The sequence below is a fragment of the Anabrus simplex genome, chromosome 2, assembly GCF_040414725.1.
Source record: "Anabrus simplex isolate iqAnaSimp1 chromosome 2, ASM4041472v1, whole genome shotgun sequence".
Lineage (NCBI taxonomy): Eukaryota > Metazoa > Arthropoda > Insecta > Orthoptera > Tettigoniidae > Anabrus > Anabrus simplex.
In genome coordinates, this window is record NC_090266.1 from 530,230,177 (window position 1) to 530,251,953 (window position 21,777).

The 21,777-nt window shown below is 40.7% G+C and overlaps 1 protein-coding gene across 1 annotated transcript in view; it reads right to left on the reverse strand.

Annotated features, from left to right (window-relative positions):
- HisCl1 (Histamine-gated chloride channel subunit 1) overlaps positions 1 to 21,435 on the reverse strand; it is a 511,142-nt gene extending 489,707 nt beyond the window's left edge. Inside the window, exon 1 of the mRNA XM_067139191.2 lies at positions 21,382 to 21,435. The gene's annotated coding sequence lies outside the window, so the exon portion shown is untranslated. The remainder of the gene's footprint in view (positions 1 to 21,381) is intronic.
- Positions 21,436 to 21,777: the final 342 nt, after the last annotated feature.

A 21,777-nucleotide genomic window follows, 5' to 3' on the forward strand; every position in this document is an offset into this window, starting at 1 on the left:
AGACACTTTTTCTGATAATGTATTTATTTTAAGAGTTGGAAGGGCTAGATGTTCGTTCTAGACATGTTTTGTACTTCATGACAGTGGAATAAATGCATATATGCAGTATATAATTTTAGATTATTTGATGACAAATAACTAGGTTCAAAAATTAAATACCCTGTTTTTCCCTACCTTCCCTACTTAAACTCTCTCTCCGTGTACACATCATACAGATCATGGCTTTCACGCACTGTATGCACTATAATATTCCCCTCGTTTTCTTCGTCGACATCGTCAACATAATCTAAGTAATCCATAAACACGTTTGAAACGTCTTCCTCTCATATACTGTGCCATTCTGTTAATTATAAGAGTGGATATTTAACGCTGATAAAATAATGCGCAGCAGGACGCTAACTGCAAAGGCGTGATGCTATACTAAGCGCGGGAACTGAAGGGGATTCCCCAGGCAAGGCGTGGTCATGTGTGACGAAGAAAGAATATGTGAGGAAGAAAGAAAGAGAGATGGGATTTTGTCTGGGGGAGAGACCTGCCATCTTAACAGAGATTTTCAGCGGGAACAGACAGGCTCACCACATTACGGAAATTGAGTCGTAATTCATATATTTGAAGGTTTCCCAGGAAAGTAAAAGGATAGAAATCAGTGCCAGGATTTTACGAAGCCATAGGTACATCAAAGTCTATTAATATATAATCGAATAAATAACTACGTGGGAGGCCGACTACCGTGAGAAAATATTTCGAGGCCACATGCCAATCTCAAGTTGTTTCCCGGGACTTCCCAGCGCGTCGCGTGGGTTCCTGCATTCTATAAGAGCTGAGAATGGTGAGAGGAGGTATTCAGTCCATGATAAGATCGCTGTCCGTGCGCGTCCCGTCTCTGCTGATATTCGCGCCAGAAACCTTTGTCTGAGACAAAGATTGTGACTAATAAGTTTTGTGGCGATAATTTGATTCAGTAGCTTCAAGATTTGTAAAATTCCCGGTAGCAATTTAAGTAAATGACAATATGTAGACGTGTGCAGTGAGACCGCGAGTGTTTAAGTATTTGACGCAAAGAGTGCTACCTGTGTAGACTTTCATTATGAGGCGATGAGAGAGGACTGGCGACGGGCGAAGGGACTCCAATAACAATAAGCTAGGATAGTTGGTATTATTCCGGTCAGATGTAGAAGACTAGATTAGTGGAGCAGGAATAGTAAAGTCAGTTTCGAGATTCCAGATATCCAGGACTGATTCCCATGTCAAAGGGAATAAATAGATCGGGAGGTGGTGTGGTGTGAATAAACTGAGTATTTCATTTTAGTGAAGAGCGGTGAGGTGCAGGAGACTGGTGTTACGAACTGCCGTCCACTACCCTAAGAAGACGACCAACGGGCCACCCAGACGGAAGAAATCATGAACGTGATACACTGGAAGACTGGACCTAAGGGATCGATCTGGGACAACGCTGCCGCCATGACTGCTTAAGCATTCGCAGTCAACCCGGACGGTGAGGAAGAGGTCTCCAAGATGACAGATAAGTGAACTATAATAAATATATATGTGTAGGGTCGGGGGGTTGTTATGCAGAAATACGGTGATTAATTTGTAAATATAGTAGGGAATATGATTACGGCCCATTAGGCCATTTATTGAGGTATTTTCTTTATATATTTTAGGGTAAGGCATATACATTTTTATTTTATTTTTATAGAAAGCTAGGATTAAGATAGCTTAAATGATAGTGGTGCTGTACACATAGTCGTAGGGAAGCTTAATTACGAGCTTAGATCAATGTTTCTTAGTGCCCGGCATCAGACGATATCTGCTTGTAATTATGGGTTATTAATGATAGTGTACCATTATATTGGGAAGGGAATCTGTCTGCATAATGTAGAGCACGCATGCGGCCTGGATTTAATTGTTTACTTCGTGCTTGTATTGAGTTTGATTTAACTGTGAGTCTAATGAAACTACACCGTAGGCTATGTCACGAATATTTGCGACCCCTCGTATTCTGCCAAGTAAGGGACTGAACCCTAGACTTGAGAGTAGCTGGAACTCGTCGCATGGGTTGACGGCGAGGTTGATATGAATAACGAAATGTTATACTTCATATGTTATAATCGAGACCCAGGACGGTCTGTCACGGGTGTTGGACAGTTAGAAAAATGTAGATGATTCCTCACTCATTTATATGGCTATTTTCGTCATGTGTAGAAGAGGGTAAGAGCAGGGGCAAAGGTCTTTGCATGCTTGGAAACTAGGCTATGTTTTTATCTTCTTTTTGTTGTGAGGGTGTTTCACGGTCGACTCTTGGATGTCATTTCCCCCAGCCTGCACGGCAGGGAGGCGCGACGCCATTTTTAAATGGACCGCTGGTGCGAGGAATTCTCTTGCAGGCGAGACAAGCTGCCACGGCAGTTTCATTCATTCATTCATTCATTCATTCATTCATTCATTCATTCATTCATTCTTTCTTTCTTTCCTTTTCTTTCTTTCTTTCTTTCTTTCTTTCTTCATTTTTTTAATTGAGATAGGTAGGAACTGGGCACTAAGGAAACTAGCTTAATCAGTACATTTTGTAAATATAACGTTTGTTTAATGGACCTTGGTTCACATCCATAAAATATTATTTCATGCGAGACGGAATAGATATGCCTGTAGTTGTAGGTTCAAACTTACTATTTTGTTGTGTGTATGTCCAAAAATTATGTATGGGGACCTTTTGTGGCTTTATTTCTGCAGGACAATTTCTCACCCTGGCATCATATACTCTATTTGTAGGTACAGCGATGCTGTTCCGTGTAAGGACACATTTGTTTCTTTGGTTCACTTATCGTCTCCCGCACGACATCAGCCAGCTATTGTATATTTTTCGATGTTTATCTTTGGATTTATGATGTGGGCCTTTGGGGCATCCATTTTAGCACTATTAGTGCAATCAATTGTAAAATAAAAGAAAAGTAAATATTGGTTTAAGAATACACAACTTTGGCTCAAAATGTTAGTAAATGCGTTTGTGTTCCTCATTTCGTAAGCATACGTATAGAACATTTTCTTTTTTATCTCCCTACTCTCGTTCACAAGAACCCAGTAAACGACCTTTTCCTCCCGACTGCAGTTGGGCTGGCGCATTCATCAAATAACAGGTAAGAAGGTAAGATCGACTATGCAGTGTTGTTTATGCCCTATAGGGTACAATACGACACCGTATTCTAATTAGTCATCAAGTCTAATTCTAGCTCACTCCATGCACGACGTGAGAGTAAATACTAACCTATATTTATACTTTATTTACTTTTTTAGTAATATACTACAAAATGGTGCTCTTCAACATTTTACTCTTGTAGTAACTTAGTCCGGGAGTATCTGAAAGGACTAAAATACTTCGGAAGTAATTTACTCTCGTATGGAAGACTGACTTCATGAGCATTTTACTGCGGAAATAGAACTTAATTCTAGGTTGGTGCAAGCCATTCCTAGCGTAGTTAATTTATTAGGTAGTATCTTGCTTGTTGTATTGATGTGCCATCCTTGTGCAATCCTTTCGATATTTCAGATTTACCTTAAGGGAAGTTTAATTTATGTTAGAGCGTAGTAGGTTAAAATAATAATAATAATAATAATAATAATAATAATAATAATAATAATAATAATAATAATAATAATAATAATAATAATAATAACCCGCCTGTGTGATGTAGTGGTTAGTGTGATCAGCTGCCACCTTCGGATGCCCGGGTTCGATTCCTGGCTCTGCCACGAAATTTGAAAAGTGGTACGAGGGATGGAATGGGGTTCACTCAGCCTCGTGAGATCAAGTGAGTAGAGGAGCGTTCGATTCACACCTCAGCCATCCTCGAAGTGTATTTCCGTAGTTTCCCCACTTCTCCTCCAGGCAAATGCTGGGATGGTACCTAACTTAAGGCCACGGCCGCTTCCTTCCCCGTTCTTTGCCCATCCCATCCAATCTCCCCATCCCCCACACGGCCACTGTTCAGCATAGCAGGTGAGGCTGCCTGGGTGAGGTACTGTTCTTCCTCCCCAGTTGTATAACCCCGACCAAATGTCTCACGCTCCAGGACACTGCCCTTGAGGCGGTAGAGGTGGGATCCCTCGCTGAGACCGAGGGGAAAACCAACTCTGGAGGCAAAGAGATTAAGAAAGAAAGAAAGAAATAATAATAATAATAATAATAATAATAATAATAATAATAATAATAATAATAATAATAATAATAATCTGTCTACGTATTTCGTTTTGTGTTTACTGCCTATCTTCGACTGGATCTGTAAGACGAGCAGACATCGTTGCGATTCATAGTCAAGCGCATCGAGTCATGGGGGAAGATCGAACTGTCCGTTTTGAGAGAAATGTTAAACAAGCCAGTGAGATCGACTCTGAAACGAGGAACGTCTACGAACCGTATATCCCCTACCTCAGTAAAAAGTGCAACATCCGTCCAGACAGGTTCTTCGGTTGCAGAGGCAGTGCAATCAAATGCACGCGGAGCCCATGAAGGGGTTGGGTATTCATCACCCTACGTTAAAGAACATCAGCCAGCATCGTAAATCATCATATCTGTTATGCATAGGTCACGGCATTTTACAGACTCTGATTTGTCCTATACACAATATTGTTTCGGGTCACTTTATTCTATAGAGTATTATGCACCTTTCTAATATTTTGGCTTCCATTCCCAATTCAGGATACGAGTAGTCACTCACAGTTTGTGAAATTATGTCATCTTGGAATGTATATATACACGTTTACATTTGTGTAGTACTTTCGATTTCTCAATATTTAATGACAGTTTTCCTGTCTTTTTTTGTGAGTAGTACGCTAATAATAATCTGTCAATGTATTTAACCCTGTAATGGCAACGTGGGGTGCTGCTAGACCCTCACGGTCAGTTCTCGAACTATTGCGTTTATGTTTAGTTGGCTGAACTGCTAATACTTTGTCTACCTTCCTTCACATTTTCGCTTTACATGTTACTGCATGTGTCTCGAGTGTTCTCCATCTTGGAAGAAGTAAACAGCTAGTTAAAGTGACTGGGGGGCTCGTGGACCCCCACGTTACTCTTTGTGGAACATTTTTGTGTACATAATTTTGCATTGCTGTGCATTGTTGTGCATTTGTTTGTGGGTAAGTAATATTCCCATTACTAAAAAATGAGGTTGTATGCGCATTGAATGTGTACTTTTGATATTATACCTATTGTATTCTTACTATGTGTAGCTTTGTCATTCCTTAGAAGAGAAGTGCCGAAGGAATTTGTTGCGCAGAAAATAACAACTAATTCCTCACTACTTGGGTTGCGGCAAAATATGACACTTGTGTATTATGCCCCAAAGATAAATAAGGCTGTCAACAATGCACTTGGAAGATGATAGCATAGATTTGTCTACAGGTGGCCACAACAAACCGAATATAACTACCTTTTACAACCTCACCTAGTGTGGTGTGGATGTCGTTGATGAGTTAAGCACCTCCTACACCACGTCTAGAAAGTGTAAACGCTGGCCATTGGTGATCTTCTTCAGAGTTCTGGATAGTGCGGAAATAAAATAGCAATGCAATTTACAACTGTAACATGCCAGATAAGAAGACGAAGCGCAGTAAATTTCTGGTAGAAATTGGTATCAAACTTGTTGAAGATCAACTCAGAAAAAGAGCCTGAAACCCGAAATACCTAGGCATATCCACCAGAAAGCAGCCAAGTGAGTGAAGATTGAACTAAGTGATAGTTCATATGCAGATCCACCAAGATGCGCTATTTGTTCCGGAAGTAAGGACATAAAGACTAGGTCATTCTCCAGTAAGTGTTTACGATATATGTGTATAAAGCACATGAAAAATGTTTGTGAAACTCGCATTGATGTTGCTGAACACACGACTAGTAAATCTGAATGAGACTTACAATGAAAGGAATTGCAAAAGAAATTAATACGATTGCAAACCGATTTAACGTTGCATCAGAGATTTGTATCTGTTTGTTGATGTGCCAATAACATACCTTACACTATATTGTAGTCTTATTCTCTGTTAAAACCTCTCTTACTATGTATTTATCAAAATATAACTTTGCGTTATTTCCAGTAACACAGACGACTGGAAACTGCTGGGGGTCCGAGGACACCCCACGTTACCATTAACGTTACAAAAATCCCCGTTTCCACTCCCGGGTTAAATACTTAGTGTAACTATTTTTCTATAGCTTTAGATAGACTGTTATTTCTCTTATTTTACAATTAGGATACGCCTAAGTGTAATTTCAGTGTAGTTATTTTATCCGGTATCTTGCTTGCTTTATGGTCGTGAAATCCTTGTATAGTGTAGAGTATTTCTTTCCTCTGACGCATACAGGATAGTCGTAAATAACGTGAATCAAGTATGTGATCATTAGTGGGGTGCACATACTCGTAAATAATTTGAAAATAATAATTCGATATCTCGTGATATTGCCATTTTATCAGTTGCTGAACTTAGCCAATCAGATTGTTTCGCGGGCGAATTCAAATGGACTTTGTAAGGTGGTGTTGCTGAATCTGGGGGGTGGGATTGAAATAAGGACCACTGAGTTCACAGGATCGCGCCATAGCTCAAACCCACGGTGTGTTTGTGTTTGATGCTGATTTCTCGGGATGGCTCTCAATCCAGTCTTAAGCCACGTGCATATTTAGCAACATCGCCTCGTAAAGCCCATTTGAATTCGCCCGCGAAGCGATCAGATTGGCTAAGTTCATAAGCCAATAAAATAAGAACGGGGCGAGGTATCGGATTATTTTTTTCAAATTATTTATTAGTATGACCAATCGTCTAAGGCACATATACCCGGTTCACGTTATTTCCGATCAACCTGTATATTACACAGAATACGCTATCTCATTTCTGTTGATATTTTCACATTATTTCATATTATTGTGAAGAAGATACAAGAATAGCTGAGCGAGGCAGGCGTAGAGACTGCGGGTGTAAGAGGGCATTAAGTTATATGAGGGAAGAGACAGCGAGTTTGAAGTAGATAATTAGACTTGTAACGGAAGGTAGGAATGAAGACAGGTCTCCATCAATCAATGTACGGGGCAATAGCTATGGAAAGGAATGGGAGAAGTTGTAGAATACAGGTGGGCAAATGTTTTAAGGTGAAGGAAAATGAGGGCTAATGGTTTATATCATGGAGTGAATTAAGGAGAGGCATCGGTGAGGAATTTGTATGAGTGACTGAATGTAGAACTGCAGAGGGAAGATGACGAACAGGGAAGTGTTACTGAGAAAGGGCAAGGCATGAGGAAACGGAATAGTAGGAAAGGGAAACGTAGGGCAAAGAATAGGAAGAGGGAAGTGGAACAGGGTCTGAAAGGGTCAGAAAGAAGGAAATAGGGTTTGCAACCGCCATGGAAGTTAAGAGAGACCAGGAGAGGAAGGGATCTAATGAGCAGGGTAGTGTTGAGCATCTGATCATGGGCGACTCTAATGTTAAACATGTGAGGAAAGTGTGTGGAGGAAAGGGAACTATGGTAGAATGTTATCCAGGAATTAGGTTAAGGCAGATGTTGAGGAAAGTAGAATGGAAGGAGAAGGAAAAGGAAAGGTTGTAATTTTCCATGCTGGTGCCAATAACGTAAGGCATGCCGGAATATGTACTAACATACTGGGGATAAATAGGATCTAGTTATGACAGCTTTAAGGGAGCGGATGTGGGACACTGACCGGAGGGTGATCAGAGATATTAATGTGTCTATGGAGTGGGTATGCGGAAAGTCGACAGTGATATTTGTAGATAGTAACGGGTGGGTAGGAGGTAAGAATCTACGATCAGATAGCCTTCACTTGAACCGCAATGTGACGTATAAGATAGGGGTTTGCTTACAAGATTTACAGGGAGATATATTCAGGGAAACGGGGTGGACTACGGAGTGGTGAGGAGAGTATAGGGAGGTGAAAATCAAGTAAGGGTGACATAAAGCTGTAAGCAAAAACTGTAGAAGTATTGTAAAGAAAGAAATAGAATTAAGACATTTAGTAGACATATATTGGGCAGATAATGTCATTTTGCAAAAATCTTCTCACAGAATTGGAGTGTTTATCGTAGAGACGACATAGGATCGGTAGGAGGGCGGGAGGGGGGTATTCGTACTGCTAAAAGAAGAATCTGTATGCTACAAAAACGTTAAGGATGAGAAACATGAAATTCTAGCCTTAAGGCTCGGCTCTACGGATAAAAGGTAACTTGATATTCTTGAGATGTACAGACCTGGCAAGGCCTGCGCTGACGCTGATAAGATAATCAGCTATGTCGGAAAAGACAGTGAAAATAACTTTATTGTAGCGGGTGATCTCATTTACCAAATGTTAACTCTGAAGGTAACGTACATGACAGAAAGCATGGCCAACAAATGGTAATAAGTTAATCTGGGAAGGGCAACTGAATCAGAAAGTTATGGATCAAACTAAGAGGAATAATTATTTTAGACTTGGGACTGATAAAACCAGATGATCTCTATAGAGAAACTGATGTGATAGATGGTACAAGTGATCACGAAACTGTTTTTGTCGTATTTAGGAATAAATGCGATAGAAAGGAAGGCTGTAAAACTAGGACTATTGGACAATACCATTTGGTTAATATGTGAGGCATCCCTTATGGAATGGGTTTAAAGCAATTGATGACGAATGTGAAAACAGGTACGTACCTTTAACGATGGTAAGGAATGTGGAAGACTCACTATATTATAACATAGATATAGAGAGATTAAGAAGGAGGTGCAGTTTAGAAATAAGTAGATTTAGGAATGGTTGTGGAAGTAAGGAGAGACTGAAGGAACCGTTATTCCTTTCAGCGTTCAGTCTGCAAGCCTCTGTCAATATACTAAATGTCGCCACAATCCTCTATTTGCAACTGGGGCTGTGGCCTCATTTAGTTCTATACCTCTTATCTTCAAATCGTTAGAAACTAAGTCTAACCATCCTCGAGACAGTTGTAAATTTTGTTTAAAGAAAAGATTTCAACAGAATATACAGTATTTCACTGGCGAAATAGTTAACAGTCGTTGTATTGTTATTAATTATTGTCGCTCTTCTTATTCAAATATTGGCATTGTTGGCTACAGTCGTGAAAAATGGGGTAGTATATCAAGAAAATAAAAATCAGCTGATTCTTGTATTCCGATCATTTGTAGTTCTGAGTAGACAGTTGAAGTGTCCATAATTTATATTTCACTCCCTCGATCTTTCAGTATTTATGAGCGGTTAGCTAATAATAATTAAGTACCTATGTCTCAATAATTGCAATTCAAATCCCTAGCGTAGTTTTGACTGAAATATTTTTGAGAAATTATTGTAAACAACCTCATATTTTTCAGCATTTAAGGACACTTTTATTCTCCGTCCCGCGAGGTAGGGAAAATAATAGTAATTCACCATATGTAATAATCACATAACCACATTTCAGTTGAGAATTTAGTGTAGATACGGTATATTAGATAGTATCTTGCCTGTTATATTCGTATGTATCTTTGTGCAAACGGCAGGTTTCATTTCTATTACAGCATAGTAGGACAAAGTAGTACTAATATTAATCTGTCTACGCGTTTAACTTTGTTGGTAATCCTTGAGTAGTACTTGCGAATTTCTAACTTTATGCCTAATTGGAATTTTCATTTCTATTTGTGCTTATTAATAACCTATTGCAATTAGGATACGTATTAACGTAGTTTAAAAGTTATTGTAGTGTATTTTAGTTACTTATTAGAAATTAGAGTGATTATTCTATTATTTTGAGTAGTCTTGCGAATTTCATCTTTAATTGTAATTTCCTTCTCTGTCTGTGCTTTGTAATAACCTGCTGTGATTAGAATACGTCTCAACGTTGTTTAAAATTGTTGTAATGTATTGTAGTATCTGAACGTAGTCAGAATGTAGTTTAAAATTATTGTAGTGTATTATAGTATCTTATAAGAAATTAGTGTGTTTATTCTATTACGCAGAAATATTTGTGTAGTATAGTATCTGTAGTAACTCTCTTACTAGAATTCTCTTGTAGTAATTAGGGTAGCCTTAAATGCAGTTTAGAATTGTGTAATTGCTATGTATTATTTTCTGTTTTCTGTAATTAACAGCAATTTTCATCCTGTTAGGATGTTGTAGGAAAAAAATCGTAGAACTAAGTAGTACTGTAGTGCAGTAGTAGCCTATATTTCTTTCCTTTCATTTTTATTTTGCATAGAATAAGTTACCTTATTTTTCCTTTACTTTTCATTATTCAGTAAAGAATGGTTAAGGAGTGCAAGTGTAGGAACTGTGGGTGTGACCAGGCATTAAGGTGTATGAGGGAGGAGTTGGAGAGTTTGAAGGAGACAATTAGGATTCTCTCAGACGACAGGAAGGAAAGTAGGCCTCACTCAACCAATGCACAGGATACAGTAGGTGCAAAAGAGGGATGGGAAGCAAAGGGGGAACTGTAGAAGACAGGTGCTGTAATGTTTTAAGGGGAAGGAGATTGCAGGCTAAGGGCTCCATTCAGGATCAGAATTCAGGACAGGTGTCTGTGAGAAATCTGTACGAGTCACTGCAGGTAAAACAACCGAGGGAAGATGAGGAACAGGGAACTGTTGCAGAGAAGCGTGGAAGTAGGAGGAAGGGATAAGGTAGGAAAGGGAAATGTGGAGTAGTGGGTAGGAAAAGACAAGTGGAACAGGGTCATGGGATGGAGAAAAGGGAGGAAGAAGTACCTCTGCAGATGTCAGGAAAGATAGGACTGACCAGGAGGCGAGGGGCTCAAATGAGGTGGGTAGGGTTCAGGCTCTGATAATGGGGGATTCCATTGCTAGACATGTTGGGAAAGTGTTTGGAGGAAAGGAAACCAGGGTAGAATGTTATCCATGAATTAGGTTAAGGCAGATGTTGAGGAAAGTAGAAGAGAAGGAGGAGGGAAAGGAGGAGGCGGTTGTGTTTCACGTTGTTACTATAATAATTTCGTGTGGCTATTTCTAGCCGAGTGTAGCCCTTGTAAGGCAGACCCGCCGATGAGGGTGTGGGGCATCTGCAATGTGTAGGTAACTGCGTGTTATTGTGGTGGAGGATTGTGTTATGTGTGGTGTGTGAGTTGCAGGAATGCTGGGGACAGCACAAACAACCAGCCCCGGGCCATTGGAATTAACCAATGAAGGTTAAAATCCCCGACCTGGCCGGGAATCGAAACCGGAACCCTCTGAACCGAAGGCCCGTACACTGGCCATTCAGCCAACGAGTCGGACACGTTGGTACTAACAACGTAAGACAAGCAGGTGTAAGTACCAACATAGTTGGGGATGTGTGCGATCTGGTAAATGCAGCACGGGTGAAGTTTAGGGAAGCGGAGATTGTTATCAGTGGAATACTGTGTAGGAGGGACACTGAATGTAAGGTGATTGGGGATTTAAATGAGACTATGGAGTGGGTACGTGGAAAAATTGGAGTGAGATTTCTAGATCCTAATGGGTGAGTAGGATATAGGGATTTGCGCTCAAATGGCCTTCACTTAAACAGCAGTGGGACAAATTATTATTATTATTATTATTATTATTATTATTATTATTATTATTATCCTTCTTCTTCTTCTCCTTCTTGTTCTTCGTCTTCTTTATCTGTTTACCCTCCAGGGTCGCTTTTTCCCTCGGACTCAGCTAGGGATCCCACCTCTACCGCCTCAAGAGCAGTGTCCTGGAGCTTCAGACTCTGGGTCGGGGGATACAACAGGGGAGGAATACCAGTACCTCGCCCAGGCGGCCTCACCTGCTATGCTTATCAGGGGCCTTGAGGGGCAATGGGAAGATTGGAAGAGATAGACTAGGAAGAGGGAAGGAAGCGGCCGTGGCCTCAAGTTAGGTACCTACCATTACGGCATTTGCCTGGAGGAGAATTGGGAAACCACGAAAAACCAATTCCAAGATGACTGAGGTGGGAATCGAACCCATCTATACTCAGTTAACCTCCAGAGGATGAGTGGACCCCGTTCCAGCCCTCGTACCACTTTCCAAATTTCGTGGCAGAGCCGGGAATCGAACCCGGGCCTCTGGGGGGTGGCAACTAATCACTACACCTTCGAGGTGGACCGTGGTAAAAATAAGTTAGGAAATTTGCTCAGAAGGGTTATAGGGAGGTACAGTTAGGGAAAGGTACACACCTGTTTTCACATTCCTCAACAATTGCTTTAAACCCATCCCAGAGTCAATTTACATTTTTATTTATCGTTTTCCACCGATCATACTTACTTTTTTTAAACTACATCATGCCTGCTTTATCAGCCATATGGTACTGCCTAATAGTCCTACTTTTACGACCTTCCTTTCTATCACATTTATTTTTAACTACGACAAAAACAGCTTCATTATCACTAATACCATCTATTACTTCGGTTTCTCTCTAGAGCTCATCAGGTTTTACCAGCACTACATCTAGGATATTCTGTCCTCTTGTTGGTTCCATCACTTTCTGTATCAGTTGTCCTTCCCATATTAACATATTTGTCATTTGTTGGTCATGCTTCCTGTCGTTTGCATTACCTTCTCAATTGGCATTGGTAAATTCAGATCTCCCGCTACAATCACATTCCTTTCCATGTCGTTTCCCACATAGCTGATTATCTTATCAAATAATTCTGAATCAGCGTCAGAGCTACCCTTTTCTGGTCTGTATACCCCAAAGACATCAAGTTGCCAATTATCTTTAGAAATGAGCCTTACACCTAGAATTTCATGTTTGTCATCTTTAACTTTTTCGTAGCTTCTTCTTTCACCAGAATGAATACTATCCCTCCTACCATTCCTATCCTATCTCTACGATACACACTCTACTTCCGTGAGAAAATTTCTGCATCCATTATATCATTTCTCAGTCATGATTCAACTCCTATTACAATATCTGATAAGTATATATCTATTAAATTACTTTTTACTATTCCTTTCTTTACAACACTTCTACAGTTCAACAGTAACTTTTTTTTTATATCACCCCTACTTGACTTCCAGTTCCCTGTTCCCTTATCACCGCTACCTAGGCCACCCTGTTTCCCTGAATGTACCTCCCTCTAACCCTTCTAAACAAATTTCCTAACTTATATGTACCACTGCGGTGTAAGTGAAGGCTATCTGAGCGCAGATCCCTATCTCCTACCCCCCGATTAGGATCTAGAAATCTCACTCCCAGTTTCACACATACCCACTCAATAATCTCAATTAAATCCCCAATCACCCTCCAGCTTGACGTATGTTGCATGTAAGCTCATGGAAAACAACAATTCTTATTATGTTAGACGCGTTTGTGAAATTATTAATGGTTTTATGGAAAGCAGTTCGGATTTAGTAAAATGTATTCCAGTGAAGCTCAACTTGTAGGATTCTAGAATGATAGAGCAGATATTTCAGATTCAGGAGGTCAAATTGACTGTATTGCTATTGACTTTTCTAATGCTTTTGACGTGGTAGATCATGGTAGGCTACTGACGAAAATGAGGGCTATTGGGCTACATAAAAGAGTGGTTCGATGGGTGGCGGAATTTCTAGAAAATAGATCTCAGAAAGTTAGAGCAAGTGAAGTATTATCTGATCCTGCAACTATAAAGCGCGGATCCTGAAAGACAGTATTATTTGACCTTTATATTTTCTTATGAGTTCTCCTGTGTGGTGTAGTGGTTAGCATGATTAGCTGGCACCCTCGAAGGCCCTGGTTTGATTCCGGGCCCTGCCACGACATTTGAAAAGTGGTACGAGTGCTGGATTCGGGTTCACTCAGCTTCGGGAGGTCACCTGAGTAGAGGTGGGTTTAATTCCCACCTCAGCCATCCTGGAAGTGGTTTTGCGGGTTTCCCCACTTCTTCTCCAGGCAAATGCTAGGATGGTACCTAACTTAAGGCCACGGCCGCTTCCTTCCCTCTTCCTTGTCTATCCCTTCCAATCTACCCATCCCCCGCCAAGGCCCCTGTTCAGCATAGCCGGTAGGCCGCCTGGGCGAGGTACTGGTCATCCACCCCACTTGTACCCCACGACCCAATGTCTGACGCTCCAGGACACTGCCCTTGAGGCGGTAGAGGTGGCATCCCTCGCTGAGTCCGAGGGAAAATTCAACCCTGATGGGTAAGCTGATTAAGAAAGAATAAAAATGATGCCTGCCTCTTACCCGGAGGCCCCGGGTTCGATTCCCGGTCAGATCAGGGATTTTTACCTGGACCTGACGGCTTTTTCGAGGTCCACTCATCCTCTTGATTAGAACTGAGGAGCTGTCTGACGGTGAGATAGCGGCCCTGAGCTGACCACACGACACCTCGTAATCTGCAGGCCTTCAGGCTGAGCAGCGGTCGCTTGGTAGGCCAAGGCCCTTTAAGGGCTGTAGTGCCATGGGCTTTTTATAAAAATGATACGAGTAAATGCCTGGAATCAGAGACAAGTCCATTTGCAGATGATTTTATGCTGTATACGGTAGTAAAAAAGATACATAATTGTGAGCGCATCGGTAATATTGTGAGATGGACAGGAGACAATGGTATGTTTTTAAACGGGACCAAAGTCAGGTTGTATGTTTCGTCAAGTCCTCTCAGTTTTAAACTTCTTCCTTACCGCCGTAACCAGGTCACTCCCACACATCCCCCAACTATGTTAGTACCTGTTCCTACTTGCCTTACATTGTTGGCACCAACGTGGAAAATTACAACCTTCTCCTTATCTTCCTACTTCCCTTCTACTTTCCTAAACATCTGCCTTAACCTAATTTCCGGATAACACTCTACCCTGACTCCCTTTTTTCCCACACATTACATGGAAGTGTGATAAAAACCAACCCTTTTTAAATTCCATTCTCAACTCACAAACTGGGCAAGCACTGATCATAGTATTATTAAAAGTCATGAGGCAATGTTATAGGTTTAACCATAATAATTACTGTTATTAATCTGGACTGAGTGGTTCAAATGACACAGCACTGGCTTCGGACCCCAAATTGGCGATTTGCGCGTTTTATTTGACGGTAAGTCAACTTCTTGTCGGTGGATTTACAGGCATGTATAGAACTCAATTGGGACAAAATTTCGGCAAACCCGCATAACCTAAAGCAGCAGAACTAATTAGTGGGAGACGATGATGATGATGATGATGATTATGATGACATATCTGTTGTTTGAAGGGCTTAACATGCCGGTCATCGGCCCCGATTAGTGGAATGTAAGAATTATTATTTCTTTTAATAATAATAATGATAATAATAATAATGCTATTTGCTTTACGTCCAAATAACTAATTTTGTGGTTTTCGGAGACGCCGAGGTGCCGGAATTTAGTCCCGCAGGAATTCTTTTACGTGCCAGTAAATCTACCGACACGAGGCTGACATATTTGAACATATTTGAATACCACCGGACTGAGCCAGCATCGAACCTGCCAAGTTGGAATCAGAAGGCCAGCGCCTCAACCGTCTGAGCCACTCAGCCCGGCATTATTTATTTTCTTTCTTAATCTGTTTAGCCTCCAGGGTTGGCTTTTTCCTTGGACTCAGTGAGGGATCTCAACTCTACCACCCCAAGGGCAGTGTCCTGGAGAGTGATACTTTGGATCGGGGGATACAACTGGAGAATAGGACCAGTACCTCGCCCAGGCGGCTCACCTGCTATGCTGAACAGGGGCCTTGTCGGGGGGGGGGGCGAGATCGAAAGCAATAGACAAGTAAGAGGGAAGGAAGCTGCGGTGGCCTTAAGTTAGGTACTATCCCGGCATTTGCCTGGAGGAGAAGTAGGAAACCACGGAAAACCACTTCCAGGGTGACTGAGGTGGGAATTGAGCCCACCTCTACTCACTTGACCTCCCGAGGCTCAGTGGACCCTGTTCCAGCCCTCGTACCACCTTTTCAAATTTCGTGGCCGAACTGGGAATCGAACCCGGGCCTGCTGGGGTGGCAGTTAATCACGCTAACCACTACACCACAGAGGCGGATTATTATTATTATTATTATTATTATTATTATTATTATTATTATTATTATTATTATTATTATTATTATTATTATTATTATTGCCCATGGTAGTGCGGATTCTCAATTACACAATCAGTCAATATTCACACGCAATAACGGCATCTGTTAGTAACTAAGATAAACCACCAACTACCACTACCTCACCGAACATTAACAAAACAACATGTAAATTTGAACCATTCAGTCCAGCTTGATAACAGTCATGATCATGCTTAAACCTAGAACTTTACCTTATGACTTGTAGTAATACTATGACCAGGACTTGCCCAGACTGAGAGTTGATAATGAAATAAAATAGGGATGGGTTGGTTTTTATCACAAATAATAATGTTATTTGTTTTTACGTCCCATTACACTTTTACGAAGTGCCGGTATTTAGTCCCACAGCAGTTCTTTTATGTGCCACTAAATCTATCGACACGACGCTGACTTATTTGAGTACCTACAAGTACCACAGGACTGAGCCAGGATCGAACCTGCTAAATTGGGATCAGAAAGCCAGCACCTCAACCATCTATACCACACAGCCCGTTGTTTATATCACACTTCTTTGTAATGTGTGGAGGAAAGGGAACCAGGGTAGACTGTTATCCCGAAATTAGGTTAATACAGATGATTAAGAAAATAGAAGGGAATGAGGATGATAAGGAGAATGTGGTAATTTCCTCGGCACCAACAACGTAAGACATGCCGGAATAGGTACTAACATAGTTGGGAATGCGTGGGAGGGACATGGTTACGGCGGGACGGAAGAAGTTTAAGGAAGCATAGATTGTTATCAGTGAGATGCTGTGCAAGAGGGATACTAACATTAGGGTGATTGGGGATTTAAATGAGACTATGGAAGAGGTATGTGGGACATTGGGAGTGAGATCTGTAGGTCCTAATCGGTGGTAGAAGGTAGGGAACTACGTTCATATGGCCTTTACTTGAACCGCAATGGTATATATAAGTTAGTGGTTTATTCATAAGTGTTATAGGGAGGTACATTCAGGGAAACAGGGTGGACTAGGGAGCGGTGATGACGGTATAGGAAGTAGGAAGTCAAGTAAGGATGAAATAAATTGTTAGTGATAAACTGCATGTTCTCGCAGAACTGGAGTGTATATCGTAAAGACAGGTTAGGAACGGAAGGAGGGGGAGTATTCATACTTTTGAAAGAAGAATTTGTAAGCTTCGAAAAAGTTATTAATGAGAAACATTAAATTCTAGGTATAAGACTTTTTAACTCTAAAGATGATAGTCAACTTGATGTTTTTGAAGTGCATAGACCTGGCATTGGCTCTGATTCTTATGAGGAATTATTTTATAAGATGATCAGCTATGTGGGGAACTACACAGAAACCAACGTCGTTGTAGCGTGAGTTCTGAACTTAACAAATGTGCACTAGGAAGGGAATGCGAACAACAGATTGCATGACCAACAAATTGTGAACAAGTTAATATGAGAAGGATAGCTGAATCAGAAAGTGACGGAACAAACTAGAGGGAAAAATACTCTAGACATGGTGCTGTTAAAATCAGATGAGCTCTCTAGAGAAAATGAAGTGATAGATGGTATGAGTGATCATGAAGCTGCCGTCGCTTAGTTAAAAATTAATGTGACAGAAGCGAAGGTTGTAGAAGAAGGTCTAATAGGCATTACCATACGGTTGAAAAGAGAGGCTTGGGAAAATATTTAAAAAGCATTTATGATCAATTTAAAATGGTAAATAAAAATGTCAACAGCCTATGGGATGCGTATAAAGCAATTGTTGAGGGAAGTGAAAACAGGTAAGTGCCTTTAAAACTGGTAAGGAATGATAAGTAAGCATTAAAATAGGGAAATAAAGATATTAAGAATGAGGTGCAGAGTAGAAAGAAATAGAGTTTTAAATGGTTTCAGGAATATGGAGCGAATGAAAGAACTTATCAGGAAATTTAATATAGGAAAAAGTACGCTAATTGGCAGCCATATGAATTTTAGGGAGTAATGGAAGAATATGTACAGATACTTCAATGCAGCAACAGTTTCTGGGATGGATTTTCCAGGGATTATTTATGAACAAGGGGAGTGTATACGTGAGGACTTACAGAAGGCAGAAATATATGTATATTTACAAATTGCTTAACGTCGCACCGACACAGACAGGTTTTATGGCGACGATGGGATAGGAAAGGGCTAGGAGTGGGAAGGAATCGGACGTGGTCTTAATTAAGGTACAGCCCCAGCATTTGCTTTGTGTGAAAATGGGAAGCCACGGAAAACCATCAACAGAGCTGTGGACAGTGGGGTTCGAACCCACTATCTCCCGAATGCAAGCTCACAGCTGCGTACCCCTAACCTCACGGTCAACTCGCCCGAGAGATAAAAAATTGAGAGCTGGAAAAGCAGCTGGTATTGATAATATTTCTGAGGATTTATTAAAGGCAATGGGTTGAAAGTGCTATATCTGAAATATGTCATTACTGTTCGCATGAAGGGTTGATATCAAATGAATGCAGAGTTGCAATAGTAGCCCCGGTGTACAAGGGAAAGGATGATAAACATAAAGCGAATAATTACAGGCCAGTCAGCTTGACATGTGTTGTTCGTAAGCTCTGGGAAAGAATTATTTCTAATTATATTAGAGATGTTTGCGAAATTACTGACTGGTTTGATAGAAGGCAGCTCAGGTTTAGGAAAAGTTACTCCATTGAGGCTCAACTTGTAGGATTTCAGCAAAATATAGCAGATATTTTAGATTCAGGAGGTCAAATCCAATGTATCGCTATTGACCTATGCAAGGATTTTGATAGGGTAGATCATGGAAGATTACTGACGAGAATGATGGGTATTGGACTTGATAAAAGATTGATTGATACCGGGCGAGTTGGCCCTGCGGTTAGGGGCGCGCAGCAGGTCATTGATAACTGATGGATTGACCAAATATAAATCACTTCTGGTCTGCATTTAAGTATGCTTCCTAGGTCTCAGATTCCCTATAGTTTGTTTATTTAGTACTATCGTATATTATTTCAAAGAAACTGGAAATTTATCGAACACTTTCCTTGGTAAATTATTCCAATCCCTAATTTATTTTCCATACTAGAATATTTGCTCCATCCTTGACTGTCTGTATCAGGACCTGAAATATAGATTTTCTGAAGGACAGGAGGGGGAAATTCAACCTGACTAGCCTGCACACTAAGCAAGTGACATACGTGATCCAAGAAGACAATTCTTATTTCATGTTCATGTTGTTGATTTATCAGACATTGCATTATTAATATTCTAATATATTTTGTTAATTTATATTTCTTCTTCTTCTTGCACCGATTTTCCCACACCCATGGGGTCGCGGGTGTGAATTGTGTGGAACATGTGGATTTGACCCTGTTTTACCGCCGGTTGCCCTTCCACACGCTAACCCTTTATGTATGGATTTAATCACTATTACGTGTTTCTGTGGTGGCTGGTAGTGTGGTGTGTTATCTGAATTAGAAGAGAAAAGTGTTGGAACAAGCACAAACACCCAGTCCCCGAGCCATAAGAATTAACCGGACGCGATTAAAATCCCAACCCAGTCGGGAATCGAACCCGGGGCACTCCGAACCGCGGGCCGCAACGCTGACCATTCACCCGAGGAGTCAGATTGTTAGTATATAGTTCACTAGGAATATAATTGAATTAATATGTTCAAAAAGTGTTTCAATAGTCAACTTGTGAGTGAGCCTTTCGATAATAGCTATTGCCTGTTACAACTGGCAGTTCTATTATTTTCTTTGCCACATTAACGGTGTAGCATTAATTTATGTTAAAACATGCGCCTGTAGATGCAAATTGTCCCACAAAGAACTTCACAACCTGCATTTTACGTCTGCAATAAAATTAACGCGCCAATGGTAAAGAATGAGATACCTGCTTTAATAGTTGAGAGGAAGAAATGTGAATAGTATATGTTTGCGTTTAACAGCACTGTAATACAAGAAAACTGTAAAATATAATAAATAGAACGGGGTAAGTGGCATGCCATTTTTGGTTGAAACTGGAGTAGCCACTGAGAGACGAGGGAGGAGTGTACTAAAAATGCTCATCAGTAGGCATTTGTACGGTCTAAATCGAAAGGCATTGTTGTTTTGAAGGTAAATCGACCAGATTATCAGCCAAATAGAATAGTGAAAAATGTGAGTATGCACTAGCATTGCCTCAATCACATAAAATGTCGTTGAAATTGGAACATTCCTTGAATGTTGCCGGAACGTCAAAATTCGAATCCTTTACGTTTGACGATGTTCAGCACTTACTTTAAATATAAATTGCACGGAATGGTGCTCATGAATGGCACCAACATTGTGCCTTATTCATTCAGGATAACTAAAGGAAGGGTTGGTGAAAAATTCTATTTCCTTTTTTTACAAGTTGCTTTACGTCGCACCAACACAGATAGGTCTTATGGCGACGATTGGACAGGAAGGCGCTAGGAGTGGTCAGGAAGCGGCCGTGGCCTTAATTAAGGTACAGCCCCAGCATTTTCCTGCTGTGAAAATAGGAAACCACGAAAAACCATCTTCAGAACTGCCGACAGGGGGGTTCGAACCCACTATCTCCCGAATACTGGATACTCGCCACATTTAAACGACTGCAGCTATCGAGCTCGATTCGCTTTCCTTTTGGATGCAGTTGACGATATGAAAAATCTCAAAAATGAAAAATTCACACATGCGGTAGGATACTTTCATGATAGCAGGTTTCGCAAATTCAATTAAATATAAATTTGTGTCATCCCCGGGCGGTGCAGTTTTTTTAAGCCACTCCCCAAAAGGAGGTTATCTGCATGTACCTTTTAACCACATACCAGACCTACTGCCAATCTAAATTTCTGGCAGTACCGAGAATCGAACCCGGGCTCCCGAGGACAGTAGGTAATAACGTTACACTATGGAAGTGGAATCAGTATCAGTTAAACACACACAAATATATGCATACAGGCTGATAATGAATCTACTTCCCACTTTTGGAAAGTAGACTAAAAATATGTTTGTAAATATACGTTTTCTATCAAGGTATCCTGGGGAAAAGTGATTTTTTTCAAAACAAGACTGACGTAAAAGGGCAAATATACTTACTTCCTTTCTCTCATAAAACCATTCTTCACTTATAATTAGTACATTCGCACTTTCAACGTCTTGTCGACCCAGTAACTAGCCAATTAATTCAGAATTTCGGAAAATCATTATAAGAAGCGAACTCTTACGATCAAGTCCAATATTTGAGAATTCAATGTTGTCTGCGCTCATGCACTGAAATTACCTTGACGAAGAAACGTTTGCCCTATATATCCAACAAAGGGGCATCGCTAATGGTACGGTTACCGTGTTAAATAATGAGAGCCCGAAATACATGTATATGCTACATCAAACCGCAACTTACCTTTCGATGTTTCTCACAGCTTTAGGTGCACGAGTTCACATGTTTCTGTTGGCTGTGCGACGCGTAAACTGAACTCCCTGGACAGGCCACGCCAACAGCTAATGGCATCATTGCCTAATCGGATCTGTACTTCGACACGGTGTTCGTAATCTCTTTAGTTCAGGCAGATGGCCGTTCCCTGGCCATTTTCACATTGGAGGAACCACAGTAACATGTTCCCTCTATTGTTTATTTTAAATGTTTGAATTTTTTTAAATTCAGCGTCCACTTGTAGTCTTTTTGTAACTATTTTCTTTGCGTCACGCCGGCACAGACAGATCTTATAGCAATGATGGAATAGGTAAAGGCTAGGACTGGAGAGGAAGAGACCGTGGCCTAATTAAAGGTACATTACCT